At 47.3% G+C, this 14,199-nt stretch overlaps 1 long non-coding RNA gene across 1 annotated transcript; it reads right to left on the bottom strand.

The window, feature by feature from the left end:
- Nucleotides 1–1,498: 1,498 nt before the first annotated feature.
- Nucleotides 1,499–11,291, bottom strand: LOC126524368 (uncharacterized). The gene is made up of 2 exons (XR_011893201.1): nucleotides 10,754–11,291; nucleotides 1,499–1,813 (listed from the first exon to the last, which is right to left on the bottom strand). It is a non-coding gene; the product is annotated as an uncharacterized lncRNA (long non-coding RNA).
- Nucleotides 11,292–14,199: the final 2,908 nt, after the last annotated feature.

The following is a 14,199-nucleotide window of genomic DNA, read 5'->3' on the forward strand; positions in this document are numbered from 1 at the left end:
ATCCATTTTTTTATGGCTTCTTCAGTCTTTCTCACGTGTTCCTTTCGAATATCACTCATTTTCGCCTTGTTGATCAGTTTTGACAGTTCCGTGAATTCTATCTCACTAGTTGAGTAGGACATTTTCATTCTTTGTCGTTTCTTTATTAGGTCCTTTGTTACTTCAGAGAGTTTGCCTACTGGTTGCACTGGCTCCTTGCCTCCCACTTCAATTGCTGCCTCTGTAGCCAGCCTAATTACGGTTTCATTCATTACCTCTATGTCATCTGTATCTCTCGGTGCTGAGGCTGAAGATTTATTTGCAAGTACCATCCTGAATTCTTCTGCTTTTACCTTTACTGCCCTTAGGTTGACCTTTTTCTTTTTGACCGATTTCACTCTTTCTCTCTTCAAATTCAGGTGATTCCTAGCCCTCTCTAAACTATGATCACTGCGCTTTACCCTGCCTATTACTTCTCCAGCCTGCACTATGCTGAAATCGGCAGAGAGTACGAAATCAATTTCCTTTTTTGTTTTACCATTATGGCTTTTTCATGTCCACTTTCTGTTGCTACACTTCCTGAAGAAAGGTGTTGATTATTCGAAGCTTGTTCGTTTCTGCAAATTCTACCAGCATCTCTCCTTTAGCGTTCCTAGAATGGACGCCGTAGTTGCAAAGTGCTTGTTCACCAGCCTGCTTTTTCCCCATTTTTGCATTGAAGTCGCCCATGGCTACAGTATACTGAGTATGCACTTTTCTCATTGCTAATTCAGCATCTTCATAAAACTGGTCTACTTCCTCATCATCGTGACTCGATCTTGGAGTGTAGGCTTGTACTACCTTTTATCTATAAACCTTATTAAGTTTGATTGCAACTACTGCTATCCTCTTATTAATGCTCTAGAATTTGTCAATGTTGCCTGCTATGTCCTTATGGATTAGTAATCCCACCCCTTATTGCTTCTTATCTGGGAGACTTCCGTAACAGAGGACATGGTCGGTATTCAGCATTGTATAAGCCTCATCAGTTCTTCTAATCTCACTAAGGCCGATGATATCCCGAACAATGCCTGATAATTCCTGAAAGAGTCCTGCTAAGTTAGCCTCGCTTGACAGAGTTCGGCTGTTAAAGGTTGATAGGATCAGTTTCTATTGGCGGCCTGACCGGACCCGGAGATTCTTAGCCCCCTCTGCTGCGTTACAGGTCTGACTGCCGCCTTGGTCAGGTGCTCCGCAGCTGCTGGGGACTGAGGGCTATGGGAATCATCAGGGAGATAGTGGCCGAATACTGCACCAGGGAGGCCAATTCCTGTTCTGATGCGGGAGTGTCTTTATTCAAGCTTAGTGGGCCTACCTAATTTGGTTGTACGTGGATTATAATAGCCCCACTCGCTCTCGGCATTTTTGCCGGTGTCAGCCATTACTCAAAGCATGCAGATGTGTATTGGAAAAAATAAAAACCATTTACTAGGCATTCCTCGTGGCAAGAATTCTTATTCGATAGTAATTTAGAGCCACCCTGGATTCAAAAAACAAGCTTTATGAACTATTGCCAGCACCCATTTCTGAAACATAATTCTCTATATCAGCACAAGAAAACAAAGCAATATTGCGGAGAATATCCATCGAAGAAAGCACGATATTGGCTTCTTAGAATGCAACATCTTGCTGCGCTCTAGTCGGCAAACTGCCTAATCAACGTTGGTGCGGTCACAATTTCCTCGGACACGGTGCCATAAAGCAAACATTCCAAACAGGACTCCGGCCGCTAAGCTTACGGCTCCCATTGTTCGATAAAAGCCGTCGTATGACCCTCGGGCATCGCGGAAGGCTCCTGCGTGAAAGTAAAAAAATTGCTAAGTAACCGACACAATGTTTGAATGGAAACAAACTATTGTCTGGTCAAGTGTCCGACGAAACCTCGTCTGGCGAGGAAACATACTGGTGCCAAAAGATAGATGCACTGGCCAATACTAAGCGAAAAATAAAGAACATGACTGGTCGGGCTCTGTACGAGCCTCTTGATCACACTGAATATATAAGCATGGACGCGTGGCTATTTATGGGCGAGGTGGCGCAGTGTAAGGCTGTATATATCAAGAAGATTACCCCGTGTGCTGTTTATTGTGCGTCTAGTTGATTCAATGTACTATTATTTTAAAAGCAAGCGGGCAGATAAGCGTTTCACGGTTGAGATGGCGGCTGCCGAGTCCCAGCCAATGCTGTGTCTTGTTAGTTGGCGATGTTTCTGCAGAGGCGGCAGCGACGCCCGACGTTCTTGTATAGATCACGAGTGCAAAAAGTAAATGGTTTTTTATGTCGTTTCGAAATCGCAGGCGTGTATATTTTTCATAGATTAAACTCAAATATGCAATAATTGAATTACTGAAAATGGCATCGCGGTCCCGAAATCAGCGAATAGCTTTTGGTGGGTGCAGCTGTTTGCGATGGCGCAGCATGACGATACTGCGAGGGAGAAAACAAGCCAGTCATTACTGCTTTTCAGAGGAGATTGTAAATTCTCTGCCGCATGCAATGCAATAATAATTGCCTCAAATGTTTACAGGAGCCTCATTACCAGCTGGGCGACGTTTTCATGCCATTTTCAAAACGTGGTTCAGCCACCTTACGTTACATGTATTACAAGCACGGATAAGATGCGCTAAGGTGATGTGCTGTTGTGATTATGAAGAAAATTTTGATTTAATGAAAGCTTTTAAGGCAATCGCAACAGCGCCGTCCTGGACAAAAGTCGACGCAGCTTTAGCAAATATATTTATTAACCAAATATTTGCTTCTTAGGTTAAATATATATATATTGACGGTAGTAGTAATTATTTTACGATGTTTGAATCATTTTTTAAGAAGGTGACTTCAATTATCGTCCAGAACGAATGATTGTGAACGTGTTAAAAACGAGGGCATGAGTAAAAAATCTAAAAGTCTCATGTGCTAGGTGGCGCCCACAAGACACAGAGATACTTTCCCGCTAGCAGCGAACGCGATAGGCAGCCGGCGAGTCAACTCTCTCAGGGCTTCGAGGGGTCAAGTATTTCAACACGAGCCACTTACCCAGCATTTGAATGTACGCATGCATCAGCGGTACCGCTTATGCTAGCGGCATATATTTCAGGTTGTAAACACAGAACACGCTTCCCGTCACCCATGCTGTGGGATTAAACACAGTTCTTTTCTTTACTATCGGATGCACTATCTCGCTTTTCGGAAGAGCGATAACCTGGTGACAGCGCCAATGCTGAGAAAAATGGTCACCGAAAAAATGTGACACCTCAAAGACAGCGCTCGGCTATTCAAGCAAGATTTCGTTCTTAGATGTGTTTGCATGCGTCAGGAGAACTGTTTAGCACTTTCGGGAAGGCACGCGGGCACTAACGATTATGTTGGGACCTTGGCAGAGTCATGTATAAAGCCGAGACGCTTGAGCCGCTCAGCAGTTTTCAACGATCACCGACTATTCTGGCTGCTATCCATGTACCTTACTGTTTGCTTTTCCTGGGCACAAGTTCACCGCATAGAGAGTTACTTTCGTGATTCACAGTTCTCGCTACTGTACCCTACGTCACTACAACGTGACATCTGGCGGAGGTGCTTTTGCGTTCATGTAACGAACGCCCTCGTCAAATCCACACCCCAAAGGAAAGAACAGAGTCGCCCCAGACCATGCAGCAAGCCGCCGGCTTCGAAGCCTGCCCCCGGAGCTCCAAGCTCTACCTAAAAAGACCAGTAAGTTTGTGGTGATGTCAACTACCGCCACGACTGGCCGAGCATAGAATGCAGCCATCGTACTACAACAATCAAGGGAACAACTTATCGTTCATGGAGCTTCATCTGACGATGCAGGAACTTGGCTCGAGACATTCGAAAAGATTTTCAACTTTCAAGAACTGAAACTCTGAAGACCAGCTGCACCAATGCGTGCTTCTCCTTGGAGGATGCTGTGAAGACAAGGTTCGAGAACCTGGAGTCCACACTTACAACGTGCGATATGTTCTGCAGTAACTACCTTAGGACCTTGACTAGCATTGTCCGAAATGAAAGGGCCAAAGTACTGCAGGAAGCTCGAGCACAGCGACCTATTTGGAACGTTGTCATTTTTATGGAAGAGAAGACCCGTCTTTTCCGCCACGCTGACGAGTAAATGTCCGTGGAAATGAAAGTTAACTTATTCATGCGCGGCATGAAGCGGGACTTTTTCAACGGAATGATACGGAACCCACCGAAGACCACGGAGAGCTTCTTCGTGAGGCCACCAACATCTACAAAACGCTCCAAATGTGGAACAGCCAATGCAACCGCCGCACACCCATGACAGACTGCGGTAATGTTTAAGCACTGTGCTCCCACTACATGCGGGATACCATAACAGCAGAACTGCGAATGATGTTCCCAGCGTCGTAGCTCAAGGTCGCATTGACTGCTGATATTGTTCGGGGAGAAATTCAGCCCTTGCCAGGCGCACAAAAATCACTGCAGCCTCAGATTGAAGCAACGAGCTACCGAGATGTGGCCCGCCGTCAAGTCTCTCCTCCGCGTCAGCCAGGGCCCGGTAATGTAGTTCTGTCGCCAGCCACCACCGCCATTGCCAGCACCTCCACCTGTCAGACCACGCGATTCCCCGATTAAGACAGACGTGTGGCGTGCTCCAGACCACCACCCGATCTGCTATTACTCCGGAGCAGTCGGCCATATCTACCGCCGATGCCTACACTGAGACTTGGAACTACAAGCGTTGGCCGCGAACGTGCCGTGCCCACAGCAAGGTGAACGGCCTTGTGATATCGCCGACTATAGCCACTCAGTAGCGCCCTCGACGACCGTACCATTTGTCATGATCAGGCCGCTACCTTTTGTCAGTTAGCTGTTATCCTGTTAAGTTAAAGAAGCAACTGGTGGAAGTGTCGTTGCGATTTGTCGAAATGTCGAAGATCCTCCAACGCCGACAAAGACACTTCGACATGCTACTTGTCATCACCACAACGGAACGCGGTCATAGAAATGAAACTTCGATGTGCTGGAGATCCATACTTCTCGTCCATGGATCTCATGACTGGCTACTGGCAAATAGAAGTCGACGAGAGGGATCGCCAGAAGACCGCCTTCATCACGTCGGATGGCCTCTATACGAGTTGAAGGTCATGCGATTCGGAATGTGCTCGGCGCATGAAACGTTCCAGCGCGTGATGGACACGGTGTTAGCCGGGTTTAAGTGACAGATCTGTCGCGTCTTCATGAATGTTGTCGTCGTTTTTAGTTTCAGCTCCGGCGACCACCTTAGACGGTTTGAGACAGTACTAGAGGTCATGTAGTTATTAGGGCTCACTTTGAAGCCGGGAAAGTATCCCTTCACTTACGACGAGGTCCTGTTCTTGGTGAACGTCATCGGCAAATATGGAGTCGTTCTTAATCCGCAGAATACTTCTTTCAACGCTGACGTTCCACAGCCCGCCGACAAGAAGTGAGTGTGCGTATTCCTTGACTGATGCGCCTATGAAGACATTTCACGCTACGCCGAGTCATTGACATCTCTCCTAAGATGTGACGTCGAGCACAAATCGAAGCATTGGAAGAGCTTAAACGACGCCTGCAGTCCCCATCAGTACTCGTCTACTTCAATGAAGACGCTGACACTGAAATTGACACCGACCCAAGAAGCGTAGGCTTCGGCGCCGTCTTATTCTATAGGAAAGACGGATTTAAAAGGGTCATTGCTTACGCTAGCGGGTCGCTGTTGAAAGCGGAAGCTAATTATTCTTTGACAGAAGAAGAATGAGTTGCCATTTAGTCGACCACGAAACTCCACCCTTTCCTATACGGCTGGTCCTTAGGACTCTTAAGTGACCATTATACCTTGTGCTGATTGGCAAATTTACAGAATCCTTCAGTCAGCCTCGCGTGATGGAATCCCAGGCTCCAGGAGTTTGACATCACCGTCGTCTACGAGTGAGGGCGGAAACAATCTCATGCCGACTGCCTAGCGCCCGCGCTCATCAGCAAGCCTGTGCAAGGTGACTGGAAGTGAACAAGAAGCGTGGAAGACTTCGCTGAACAGCAACGAGCGGACCCGGAAGCAAAAAAATTGGTCTAATACTTGGAAGGTAAAACCGAAGATGTGCCTAGGGCATTTAGGCGAGGATTGTCCCCGTTTTCCTTGCAAAACGATGTCCTCGTAAACAAAATAAACAAGAAAAAGAACAGTTCTCACAGGTCCGCGTTCTTGTCCTGCCGTTAGAAGTGAGTCCAGATGTCATGCAATCGCTTTCATGGCAATCCGACCGCTGGGCACCTCGGATTATCCCGTGCGCTATGGAGGATACAAGTATTACTGGCCACGCGTAACCGCCGACGTTGCCTAATAATTCATGACACGTCGAGACTGCCAGCGACGTAAGACACAACAAACCAGGACGGTAGGATTGCTGCCATCCACCTTACTGCACTTCCGTCGTCCACAATGAGCGGATCCTCGTGGCTACCGACTACATCAGTCACTGCGCGGACACGAAATGTGCCTAATAAACGCGAACGCCTAAGGCTGGTGGGCCTGAAGCGGCAAAATTCTTCGTTGAGAGTGTCCTGCTACGGCATGGTGCCCCGGAAGTGCTCATCACTGACCGAAGAACAGCTTTTATAGATGAACTTAACCAAGTCATATAGCCAGAAGGAATACTGCCTACCACGCGCAGCTGAATGGTCCCACAGAGAGGCTAACCCAGACCCTAGCCAACATGTTGGCAATGTACATCAACGTCGAAAGGAAGACTTGGATGTAGCTTTTCCATATGTAACCTTTGCTTACAACAGAGCCGCGCAAGAAACAACGCATTTGGCTAGTTTACGGAAGGAACCCATGCTGCTGCACGTCAACGACGACGACAAGCTCGACGTCACCGCCTGTCTGCGGCACTCCGAAGAAGCCTGACAGCTCGCACAGCTGAGTATCAAGAGCCAGCCAACGCTATATCATCAATAACGATAAGCAGAGTTCCAGCCCGGCGACAGTGTCTCGGTTTGGATCCCAGTACGCCGGCGAGATCTCATGGACAAACTTTTGCGACGAAACTTCGGACCTTACCAGATAATCCGAGGTATTCGGACAATGGACTATGTGGTTATGCCAGATAGCATTTTGTAATCCCAGCGGCGTCGCGCACGACCTGAAGTCGTTCGCGTGGTTTGTTTTAAGCTTCTCTACTCCCGCTGACAAACTTCGGGAATATTTTATTTGTTACTTTGTTGTTTTTCTTTACTATTGGTTCTTTTTTTCGCCCTTGTGTTGGCAGCATCGGGAAAATGTTGTTTTATGAGGGGTGCACTGACACGTGTACTTTTTTATCTTTCCCCGCTGACCTCTTTTCACGGGCTAACAGATGTTAAAAGTTATTGCTAGGCGCACACGACGCCTGCATATATCGGAAGCTTCTAGAATGTTATCGTTGGTTCCATCCGCTATCTGTTATCGCCGAACCTTCTCCATTCAATCGGATTGCATGCGCGAGGCGACCTGTACGGTACTTTTTGGAACGCACACGGCACCAACAATTACGCTGGAACCTTCGACGAGTCATATGAAAGCCGGAGCGCTTGACCCGCTCACCAGATTTCGACGATCGTGGGCTGTGCTTGCGGCTATAGCTTGGCTTGACTGTTCCTCGCTTTTTCTTGGCATAGGTTTGCCCGATAAAGAGATACCTTGGTGATTTACAGTTCTTGCTACAGTCCTCTTCACCTTCACTAGAACGTGACAGTACTAAGCCTTGGCGAAACATTGTATTCACTCGTCTCAAAACTTTCCACATAAAATATTAACGCACCCATCAGAAGGGCCTTCGACGCTGAAGCAAATCATCCGTCATGCTGGTATACAAAAATTGGCAGAGGCTTAGCTTGGCTAAGCTTAGTGGATTGCGAAAGCAATGTTCTGTTCCGGTTGTAGAGTTACATACTGCTCATCGAACGTGTAGGTGCAGTCTTGTCGCCATTTAAAGCATCCATAAGGCTTGCTGTCGAACGATCAGGTGTTGCCAAAGTCGCGTCAGCATTGAGAGCATGCATGATACTTGTAGATGCACCCAGATCAAGAGATGTTGAACGCATTCGCCTGGCTGCATAATATGCACGCCGTTTAGATAAACGCTGTTCCCGCTCTTCATCCGTTTCTTCCGCACGCCGCCGCTTCTTAGCTACAGCACATCGTTGCAGCTTCACCTTATACACATCATCCGACATACCGTGGAGGATTCGCTGGGATGACTGCGACGAGCCGAGTTGGGGGCCGCTTTTCCACAGCTGGCATGACGTCACGTAGAGCGAGCGCCTCCCCCACGGCAGCGGCGCGTGGAGGATTCGCTGGGACGATCGCGACGAGCCGAGTTGGAGGGGGGGGCGCTTTTCCACAGCTGGCATGACGTCACGTACAGCGAGCGCCCCTCGCGGCAGCGGGGCGAAGCTGCAGCATGGAGGATTCGCTGGGACGATCGCGACGAGCCGAGTTGGGGTCCCGCTTTTCCACAGCTGGTATGACGTCACACATAGGTCACGCTAAAGGTCAATGGTGGATTCTCCGGGACGACGGCCAAGAGCGGAAACCTCGAGCAGTATTGCTTTCGCAATAAAAACATTTGAGTGATCCACGACCATTATAATATAGCCAGTGAAATGCGAAAGCTATCTATATGCTGACTTGGTGATCGTATCCGATTGTTTCTGCATGATTTATGTTCCATTGCGAACATATTTACGGGTGTTTAAAACTCCCGGATGCGATGCGGTCTTAGTCCGCCAGGGTATCGTCAGTTCTTGTTTGTTTCAGCCTATATATTTCGTAATATACTCGATATCCAGCAAGTTTAGGATTTTCTAACAAATAGCAGTTGTTGGCTAAATTGTGATTTAATTTTTAATGAGAGAACAAATAACTAAAACGTATCTATTTGGCTACTAAGAGGGACATATGGGTGTAAGTGCGCCAGCAGCGCCAGTTTGATCTTTGCCTGGGACCGGCGAGTGCGCACACATGGTGCCCGCATCGAGGCAAGAGCGAAGCGCATCAAATACGAACAAGAAGTCCGGCTTTACCCGTCGTGGTTGCTCAGTTGCTATGGTGTCGAGCTGCTGAGCACGAGGTCGCGGAATCGAATCCCGGCAATGGCGGCCGCATTTCGATAGAGGACAAATGCAAAAACACCCGTGTATTTAGATTTAGGTGCACGTTAAAGAACCCCAGGTGGTCAAAATTTCCGGAGTCTTCCACTACGGCGCGCCTCATAATCAGAAAGCGATTTCGGCAGGTCAAACCCCATAATTTAGATTTTAAAAGTCCGGATTTCATGTTTTCGTTAATGTATTGTTTCTACTTTAAAGTGTAGCAATTTATAACGTTCCGGTTTAAGGCTACTCTAATAGTATGCCGTATTATACAGAGTGTCCTAACTATCGTGCGCCAATATTAAAAAATATGCAAATGCTACGTAGCTTCACAGAACCAAGGTTACATTGTTTTCCGTCGCTTGGACATACTGGGATTACTTTTGGCAATCCGCCTAATTGCATAACCAGTCTTAATTTATCGATTTCTTAAATATAATTACATGAACAGTGTCAATGAGGAAATTGCAGAGCAACATGAAAAACTCACGATAGGGCTTGCTGTGCTCAATAATGCGATATAAGAGTGTTTTTTCGAGCGTGAAAAACACCCATGGATACCAGTTGAATACTAGTGCAGAATCACAATGAGCAGCGCTTTCGTTGTCGTACTAGTACTCCGCTGTCCCGGGGGAGTCTCCAATCGTGTACTAAATATACATCAATTTATTTACATCATTTACATCAGCTCCGTTCACAATAATATTCAGGCCTTATTAAAGGCCAAGCTACATGTATGCGTGCCGCCACGCGCCAGCTCACGCGCACGCGCCTTGCGTTTGGTGCGTCTCGAAAGTAATGCAGGTTTGAACGTACCAGACGCGCGCCCACTTGGCCCACAGTTTTCGCCTTTGTAGACATCGTTTCGTATTTTGTGAGGCAGCCAGAGAACCCATATTTGTCTGGAGATAATATTTCGGCTCGCATCGCACTTCGAAGCGAGCAATCTGTTCTGCGCCATCTGCGCATGCGTGAGGCGCGTGGGCGCAAGCTCCTACGGCGCCGGTTAGCGTACGTGTATTTTGGCCTTTGGACGTTCTGGAGCACTAATCTGAAGCTTTATCAAGACTTAACCGCTTACTTCAGTGTCTGAATTAATAGTTATTTCACTCGCTTTTGTGGTGTCATGACAGAAGGTCACCGCTATTAAATAAGAAATCACTTGAAGAAAGCACGTAGACTAATTTGAATAACATTAATAATATATCCTCAATACCATAGGTCATGTTTACTAATTTATTTTTCCGATTTGTCTTTTTTTCTTTGTTGTCTGGCTCTGAATAACGCCACTGGTCGCCAATCCGGCCTTCTGGGCAATACGTTTCGAGACCAGTGCTCTAAAGGTGGAGCGATACTTCCATAAATAACCGATATATTCGGCGGGTCAGTTAGGTTGAAGGGACCGACCACTCTGCTCGAGTGCTTTAAGTGTTTCTTGTCCTTGCCATCACAAGTTCGCCCAATAAAGAGTTACATACCTAACTCAGTATTCGGGAAATATGTGATTCTTCACCAAGCTCACTGCCTCAGAGCACCGATCGCATATGTTCACACCTATCACTGTGTGATTACTTACTGTAAAACAGCGTGGCACCCACTTTGCACTCACCTATTATTTTGGGGCTGACGATGGAGAGTGGTACCAGGGCAACGCCATACATTCCGAAGGAAGCCGCCGTCCTTTCGACACCAAGGAATTCGGCGACAAGTATGTACTTGATACACAAGCCGTACCCCTGCGCGATACCTTGGGCCACACACAGCGAGACAACGCCTGGAAAATTTGACACGTGAGGTACTGCAGTCGTGCAGGTGAACATGCACAAGAAACTGAGAGCATAAAGTGGACGGCGGCTGAATGGGAAGACGTCTGCCAAAAGTGATATTCCGAGGCGTCCAGCAAGCTCTCCGGAGAATAAAAAAGTCGTCAGCTGGTTGGCCTTATCAGGCGTGATGGCCTTGTCGAGGCCGTAGTCAACTATGGTCATGCCGAACTGCACAGCAACATAGTCTCCTGCCATAGTTGTAACCAGAAAGACGTAGAACGCGGGCATCCTGAATAACCGAAATGCATGGCGAAGTGAATCACTCGGTTGGCTGCTCGGCGCTTGTACTTGTTTCACTCCCTCGCTTTGTGGTTGCCTGTAAAATATGGCGAAGTAGAAAGCGCAGGTTGACAACGTGGACCGGCACAATGCCAGAGATGAAAGCTTCACGCAAGAAAAATCCACATCACGAGACTCCTACTTCAGTGAGGAATATAAAGATCTATTTGCATTTATCCGTGTTTTGTCACCGAAGTCGGCGCTGTGCCCTTAGCCGTTACGATTTATGAACATTGCAAGGACTCAAACATTGTAGTTTCCGTTGTTGGTTCTACGCCGGCTGAGGCTGCTTTAATTGTTCACCTAAAACTTCCTTAGACAAGTGGAAGGGAAACAAATGTACTGGATTATATCACCAGTGCAACCTTGTAAAATAACGACGCAACCCTATTAAAATATGTGGGCTTGGTGACTTTCTCGCATAGAATAAAACCATATGATCTATTTCAGCTCTCCTGCATAACCTTCTGAGTGGTTGGAGCTTACCTCGTTTTTCCCATGTTTCTGAACAGTGAACAATTCAACATTCTTTATCAGCTCAAATAGCATTTGTAACATTGAGGATGCAAAACGAGCGCATCACGAGGATGCAAAAGCAATTGAGCGATTAAGCATGTCATTGCCTATACAATGTTCAGTGAAAGACGGTATCACGACATGAATGAACGGAGGCGATGCTCCTGCTTTTGCTCATTGGAAAATCTTAGCAATGTCCTCATCGTCATCAGTATGCGGACCAATGTGGCGACCCAGACCACGAAATTTCGAGACTCCCACAGTTGCATCCGTCTAAAGTAGAAAATCCGGAAGCGAAGCTTTCTTCGCCACTTCCCAACACCTCGTGGGTGAAGGCCGCTGCTATCCTGCTGATCGTTAAGCTTGGGCAACAGGTTTTGTGCCTGCATAGGCAACTGGGGTCACTGGATATGCTCAGCTGCGCATGCACGACTGGGCATATGCCCGTAGTGGCCAATTGGGCCGCTGTATATGTGAAAGTGAGCACACAGCACTGGACATGTGCTTGAGTAAATAACGTAAGTCAATGTATATGTGAAAGTGGCAATGCCTGACTATGTATATGTCCGAGTGGAAATTAGGCGACTGGATATCTGCCACTGGGCATGCGCCACTATGTACATAAATGCCCGAATAGATAACCTAGGCTACTGGATATGCGCAATTGGGCATTCAGCACTGCGTATATGCCTGAATACACAACGTGCATCAATTGGTATGCTGAAGTGGCCCTGCGCCACTATGTATATACCGAAATAGATAAATTAGGCTACTCAGGCTTGGGTGACATATCCAACGTCACGTTGACAAGCCACACAAAGGGCAATGGTGGCCTCCTGTTCCAAACTTGACCCCATAAAACTGCTGAGAAGAATATGAAGCATTGTGCGCCGCCTCAAAATTCCGCCAACTCAATTGCATGCTTTTAAATCAGTTTCACCATCTCATAACAGCAGTGAGTTGGACGTGGCGGAGATTTGCTGCTTTAAGGTCCGTGCTGCAGCAGCTCTCGCAATCTTCCCCCGAGCAGCACAGGAGGCTTCAGCGAGCGGGAGCACTACTGAACCAGACGAGCCTTTTTCGATCATGGATCTACTAGGCACGTTGGCGCTGGTGAACAAGGCGTCATCTCATGGACCTGACTGTGTCAGCTACGCTGAGTTAGCGCATTTACGCGATAAGGCAAAGGTGGCCTTCTTACCATATTCAATGCGAGGTGGTAAAATGGTCGGCGTGAACCTTGCAGGAAACGAGCTCGCGTTATCGCTATCCTCAAGCCTGGGAAGACTGCATCCTGTAATGTTTTGCGCACACTGAATGAAGACAAGAAGAACACAAAGAGCAGCACAGGTCTTTGTGTCTATTTCTTGTTGCCTTGGTTCAGTGTGCGCAAAAGTTTCCACAATGAAGTGAAACCAAGTAGCCCGCCTAAAAGTCCTATGGCAAGACTCTAACATACACAATCTCATATCGTGCAATCGCTCCCGTTAGTTGCGTGGGAAAGCTTTTAAAGAAACTTACACTGATGCGCCAGTACTGGTTGCTGATGAGCATGAATGTACATACCCTACGCCAATTTCAGGGTTCAAAAAGGCATGCAGCACCATAGAGAGCGTGATTAGCCTTGTGAACTGCGTAAAACTCAACAAAGCTGCACGTAGCATCGCTATCTGCGTATTCCTCTACAGCAAGGGAACATTCGATCCCGTGACTCACAAGGCTATCTTCTACGGCCTGAAATTCGTTAGAGTTGGCAGTAGTATGTAATGCGGGGCGTCAGACTACCTGATTGATCGTCAGTATACATTTCCACAAAGGAAAGGGCGACAGCTCCGCACACATTGCATCGAGGAGTTGTATATTGCACCCAGGGCGGTGTTTTAAGTCCGACCCTGTTTAACGTCTCTCTGATTGGACTGGCTAAATGCATTCCCACATCGGTTGAAATCTCTTTATATGCAGTTGACACAGTAAGACAGCCAACTGTGTTAGAGCCACAGTTGCTGTGGTTCTAACAGACGCACCCCATGAATAAGAGTACAGAGCGCTATCAAATCTTTTGAAGAAAAAAAAACTACTCGCATGAAGTCTAAAGACGTCACCAGAAAAGTGTGCCTCATTGCTTTCACAGGCGTGATGTTTCGCACTGCACGTTAAAGGTCGCGCACTCTCCCTTTCAGCACGTGTCAAGTCACACGTTTTGGGCGTGACAATCGACAGATTATTGATGTGGACACACCCTGTTCGAACATTAAGGGAAAAAATTTGGTCAGGAGTGAGCATCCTCCGTATGCTATAAATCAACATTGGGGGTTGTTCCGTAAATGCTCTGCTACACATGCATTGTTCTCTATGTGAAGATCTATGATACAGCGTTCCTGTGCTACAGAGGATTGCCCAAACTGACATGAGAGCAGTCACTGGTGAGCATGCA

Source organism: Dermacentor andersoni, chromosome 3 (genome assembly GCF_023375885.2).
Source record: "Dermacentor andersoni chromosome 3, qqDerAnde1_hic_scaffold, whole genome shotgun sequence".
NCBI lineage: Eukaryota > Metazoa > Arthropoda > Arachnida > Ixodida > Ixodidae > Dermacentor > Dermacentor andersoni.